The sequence below is a fragment of the Eucalyptus grandis genome, chromosome 7 (assembly GCF_016545825.1).
Source record: "Eucalyptus grandis isolate ANBG69807.140 chromosome 7, ASM1654582v1, whole genome shotgun sequence".
Classification (NCBI taxonomy): Eukaryota; Viridiplantae; Streptophyta; class Magnoliopsida; order Myrtales; family Myrtaceae; genus Eucalyptus; species Eucalyptus grandis.
In genome coordinates this window covers 34,592,611-34,598,845 of record NC_052618.1, presented here as the reverse complement: position 1 = coordinate 34,598,845, position 6,235 = coordinate 34,592,611, and the positions used below count along the sequence as shown (strand labels likewise).

At 43.6% G+C, this 6,235-nt stretch overlaps 1 pseudogene; it reads left to right on the top strand.

The window, feature by feature from the left end:
• The first annotated feature begins 1,127 nt into the window (after positions 1 to 1,127).
• Positions 1,128 to 5,959, top strand: LOC120296107 (annotated as a pseudogene).
• Positions 5,960 to 6,235: the final 276 nt, after the last annotated feature.

Sequence of the window (6,235 nt, the reverse complement as noted above, 5' to 3'; positions counted from 1 at the left end):
CCTCTCATTTTCCTTTTTTTTTTTCTTGTCGGATTTCACCTCACTCTCCAAAATTTATAGTTCCATTTTCCTGTTTTTATTCGAAATTGGGGAATTGTTGGGGGTAGCAAAACCAGCCGCAGTCCAAAAACAGCCCCTAGATTCGGTTTCAATTACGAAACCGCCCTGACACAACCCACCTCTTCACGCTAACGTCCCCCGCGTCAAAAGTCAATGGGGACAGAGGAGGCCGAGACCAAGACTCCTGCGGTCTGTTGACCCCATAAAAATTAAAATAAGAAAAGGGAAAGTTATATTTCCATAATTAATTATTTCTATATTTCTAATAATTAATTATTTCTATAATTAATTGAACTCCTGCCCTTTTCACACCGAATCGAAACTGCTGCGCTTCTTCTCCTTTGTCCTTCTTCGTTACCGTTACTTTCCTTCCGCCTTCCCTTATTTTTCTCCTTTCTGTTTTATTTTCGACATCTTGATGGATCATTAATGAAAAATTGATAGAAAGGGTCCTGAACTTTTACACAATGTGAATATGTATAGACATATTCGATTTCATCTCTAAATTATACGAAAAGTTCTCGGACTCACATTAATCGGAGATGAGAATATTAGATCTTTCATGTAATTTTGAGATTAGATTTTTTGGTATATATTTAATTTTGATTCTTAAACTAGATAAAAATATTTAATGCCATTTCAAAGTCAAATCAATAGAAGAATAATAATAGTATTTTATATATGATTTAGGAGCTGAATTAAATATTGATAAAAAAATCAACGATGACGTTATTCATGCAGCTATCTCAATTATTTATATCTGGGCTCGAACTCCCAAACCACTTTTAAAAACACTTGAGCACGCCCGCACACTCCCTATCCAGCTCATCAAGAGCACCATCCATGGCAGCTTCCTTCCTCTCAATCCCTCCTCCCTCTCCTTCCTCCTCCTCCTCCTCCTCCTCCACGCTTCTCGCCTCGCCTGTAAGTGCTTTCTGAGCATATCCTTCTCTCTCTCGCTTTCTCTCTCTTTCTGTGGGTAGATTCTTGGCTAGTTGAGCAGCGGAATTCACTGAGTTTGAGCTGAATTTTGTGGGTCTATCGAGTCAGTCGAGTCTTACGAGAAAATGGGTATCGGAGCTTCTCGCTGGTCGAGTCCGGATTCGATGTGGGTTCGCGGCGGTTTCTTCCGTTTCTTTTCGTGGCGTTCATCTGCCCGCTCGAAGTTTGTCAATCTTGAGCGAGTCGAGTCAGGTGAGGAAGCTGAGGAATGTCTTGACGGTAGCTATTTCGTCTCTGCAGTTTCGCAGTCCTTCGTCGGGTGAACGCTATGGGCAGGTGGCCGACAACCTCCCGCCGCCGGAGTCCACGGCGAAGCTCCTGCAGTCGACGACGATCGGGAAGGTCAGGCTGTACGGCGCGGATCCACGGCGATAATCAAGGCGCTGGCGAACACGGGCATCAGGATCGTGATCGGCGCGGCCAACGGCGACATCCCCTCGCTGGCCGCCGATCCCAACGCGGCCGGCCAGTGGGTCGGCGCCAGCATCCTCCTTCTATCCCGCCAGCAAGATCACCCTCGTCACGGTGGGCAATGAGGTGAATCCTTCCAGCTCTCTCTGTTCTTCCGAAACGGGCAAAATCAAAAGCGCGACCCTTTGAATTTCCCGAGATTTACAGGCTCAAGAGCTAATTCAAAGTCTTGAAATGAATTTGAAGTCGCCATTCGAAATTCATCTGGCTTAAGTTCGTTCGCTGCCGGTTTTCGACACGGCCCGTGATCACGAACTCGAACACGATTTTAATTGAAGCGGGCAATGCAGCTAAAACGGCGTAAAGGCCTTTGCTTTTTTTCCTTTCATCTGGCTTTTTGGTGGGTATGAATGATGTGAGAGATGGTGCCATTCTTTTCTCTTTTTGATGGAGCAAACATCAAGAAAGGACCAAGAAAGCGCTAAAAAATTCGCGTTTTTCTAATGTTTCGCAGGTGTTCATGTCCAACGACGAGAATTTGATGTCGCAGCTCCGCCGGCGATGCAGAACATGCAGAGGGCCATCACCGCCGCCGGGCTGGGCGGCAAGGTGAAGGTGTCGTCGGTGCACGCCATGTCGCTGCTGAGCCAGTCCGACCCGCCGTCGTCGGGCCGGTTCCACCCCTCGTTCGAGGCCCGGATGAGGGACGTGCTGCAGTTTCCAGCGGGAGAACGGCTCGCCCCTGCCCATCAACCCGTACCCGTTCTTCGCGTACCAGAGCGACCCGAGGCCCGAGACGCTGGCGTTCTGCCTGTTCCAGCCCAACGCCGGGCGGGTCGACTCCGGGACCGGGGATCAAGTACATGAACATGTTCGACGCTCAGGTAATTTGGTTTCTATCTCTTTCATTCCTGCCTTCTTCTTCTTCTTCTTCCTGAAATGGGCCTTGGTGAGTTCTCCGGCCCATCTCTGCTGAACAAAACTCTTATCTTTCTAACGGTCGAATGCATTGACGTTTTGATTCTTTCTGTATGCCCCACTGGCCATGGCCTGATGATGTAGATAAAGTCCAGTTAAGACTGCATTTCAATACTCGAGCTTGACTCGGTCATACACAACTTGATGAAAGCTGAGTCCGGGTTCGACCTGACAAAGTGAATTATCATCCATGGTCGTTAATTTGTGTTTCGGGCTGGGGGTCAAGCTGATTAAGAACTTTGAATCTGCTCTTTGCAATATGGTCATTTGTTCTCGAAAAATGCTGCCTGTTCAAGACATTTCCTTCCTATAGGTGGAGTCTTGGTCAATCTTTAGAAATGGTGGGCCTCAACTGAGCAATGAATGAATTCTCTTCAGTAGACTTAGAAAAAAAGTGAGTCCACAACCACCCCTTCTTCGTTTAGGTCAGGTTCTCTAATAGCAACGTGGTCCCATAGAACTGAAAGTTTTGCATCTATGTATGTACTATGGTGGTGTCAAAGCATGCCCAGTCCACCCGCCTTGTTGTGTCCAAATTACAGTGCTTATTGACCTTTGTTCATTGACCGTTAGAAATGAGAGTTTACCCCTGATCAAGCTCTCTCATAGTTTAGATCTACTTTTGATGAGCTGAGGAAAAGATGCTGTGTTTCTTCTCCTGTGTATGGGTGTAGCAAAAAGAGGCAAGAGATGCTTTGGTTTTCTTTTCTCTTTTCTGGGTTGTTTTCAATGGTGAGGTTAGAGTGTTCTGGCTGAAAAAAAGTTTGCTTCTGAGAAGAACTGATGGCTCAAACCTTCCAACTTCTGAAATAGGTTATTCATGGTGGTTGTGTCATGCTGTAGACTTCCATTCAGAAATGCCTTTGTCATCAACCTTTTTCATCTTGCCTTTGAAAAAAGCATCTGGTTCCGTTGGTATATATGCCCACGATGTACCAGCACAAATACAAATTGATAAAATTAGTTACTGCACTTTGTAGCTCATCTCTTTAGAATGGTGGTCATCCTGTGCTGTGAGAGATGGGAACCTTGGGAAAGTTACTTGGGGTATGGGCTGACAGGCTGTCCAGAGGAAGAATTTTAGACAAAAGCCTCAAACATCTTTTGGCCACATACCTAAAGTGAACCAGAAATTAAACAAAGTTGTGACAGGCAGGGACCACCCGATGTCAAAGCCCCTTCCATAATGTGGGTGAAAATGTAGCCATGGGGATGAGTAGTTCTCATTAACTAGCTAGGTGACATATTGCACGTGCTTTTATCTGAAGAACAATGTGAGTTCATGATAAATAAGGCAAAATCACAATCTGCAGGTTGATGCTGTTTACTCTGCCCTAAAACTTTGGGTTACAAAGGACATTGAAATCATGGTTGCAGAGGCAGAATTTGGCCGTACAATGGCGACAGCAATAGTCGGGACTAGCGTAGAGAATGCTAAGGCTTACAGTGGCAATTTGATCGCTCACCTTAGATCTTTGGTTGGCACTCCACTGATGCCTGGGAAGTCCGTGGACACATACATTTCGCACTCTATGACGAGGATTTGAAACCAGGGCCTACTTCTGAACGATCGTTTGGAATGTACAAGCCTGATCTGACCATGACTTATGACATTGGTCTTGCGAAGAGTAGCCAGGTAAAACAACCACGTTCACTCTTCTTCATGCCATTATGGCTCTTTATTTTGGCAGTATGTAATAGACAATACAGGAATCGTACTGTATCGAGACAATGGACATGAAAGGTGGAGTATGCAAATTGCTTTGCAATCCATGTTTGAAATAATAGAACTATGGGTCTTGACCTTCGTGACAGGAGAGACGGAAGGTGCGATAGGCTTTCAGGATCTATATAGGCAGCAAAATAAAACTTTAACAGAAATCATCTAGGGCCTACTCTGTTCTAGTTTGGCACAAGCTACTATCATGCACATTATTTTGCTCTGTTGGCCCTGCAAGGCACTCTGAATAAGAATTCTTAGTATTTGGAGGTTTTTCTTTCTTTCTTTCTTCCAATTTACTTTTTGGCTCAGAATTTGGGAGAGTTGGAACCACCTACTTCATGTAGACATCATATGTACAAGCCCCATTATTCATCAAGGATCATAGTCTGTACCTGTTGCAGTGACAACTTCATTAATCAAATCCAAAAGTTTTGGACCTCTATGCATACAGTGCTTTATTTCTAAGGATAGCATGATGGATAATGGGTACTTAGAAGAGGAATGCATGTGTGGTTGCCCCTGTATTTGTATTTGATAAGTTGCTGCATTTAGGAGCTTTAATTCTGCAACTCTTAGAAGTTGTAAAATCTGAAATGAACACTTAATAATTCTCAAAGTTTCTCCTGTACTTCAGACCCCAGCTTCTCCAAAAGCTCCAGTGACTCCGACCCCAGTGACTCCGACCCCAAAACCAACAGGACCGGGCTGGTGTGTTCCCAAATCTGGCGTTTCCGATGCTCAATTGCAAGCAAGTCTCGACTATGCTTGCAGCAATAACATCGATTGCAGTCCGATCCAACCTGGCGGTGCTTGCTTTGATCCGAACACCATAGCGTCGCATGCAGCTTTTGCCATGAACCTCTACTACCAAACATTAGGCAGGAACCCTTGGAACTGCGATTTCTCTCAAACAGCAACGCTCACGACGAACAATCCCAGTAAGTCTTCCAAAGCATGGCTCTATGAGTACTCATACTTAACCTAGACATTATAATTCCTAAACATGCGTAAATGAACACTGATCCTCGTATCTTTAGCATCTTTAGTATCTTATGCCTAACCATAATGCGCTACCCAAATCGATTTTTATTTTCCTCCAAAATGCCTTTGTTACCAAATGCATTTGCTCCAAAATGAGAAGAGGCAGAGTAAATCAGAAGGAAAAAGGATGAAGTTTGAGCTGGTTATAGGTATTGCTTCTGCGAATACTAATATGGTGTTAGACTAATCGCTTTCTCCAAAAGTTTAAGCTACTGATAATCAAGCCCTGGACTAACAGATAGAATAGGGGGGTGCCCAAGTTCGAATTCGCGGTCTATGCTCGGATTCATGCAAGATAAAAACATTATTTCCGCAAAGTCGAGCAGACGAGCCAGGGCTAGTGATGTGCAATGAGTTCATCTCTGTAGTGAGTTATTGCTAATTTGAACTGAATTGTCTGAATTGCAGGTTACAATGGCTGTGTTTACCCTGGTGGGAGCACCTGAAGTGCGATAGAACTGTATCATTAGATGATATATATAAAGGCGGAATAAGGAATGGCGGTGTAGTTGAAGAACTTTGTCCCTATATTTAGTTGTAAAGCCCTTCCTTCTTATATTTATAGGTGTAATACAAATACATATATGTAGCCCTTTTCTCCGTCATTTTATTTTTTTTCCTCATAAAGTTAATGAGTATGGGAAAATCGATCCCTAAGGTTTTAGGTTTGAATAAGTCTCCATATCGTGCCGTGTACCTTATTTCCTAGATCTTCAATGAAGCTACATGATTTTTGGGCATTGATTTCGATCCAAAGGATCACTCTCTCTCTCTCTCTTTGCCTTTTCCGGTCCGATTATTTACTGATTAAATGCTGTATTTTCAGTAGAAGCTGTGCCAGACCGTATTATATATATATATTTTTTTTTTTTTGTATGAGATGATAAATTAAGTAAATACGTTTACATGTGAAGTAACGAGGTGATGGGGTTTGGTCAAGGACGCAACGAGGTTTTTCATTCTTTACAAGGACAACTTTTGAACTAAAAGGATGAAGCACAAAATGATAATTATAAAAAA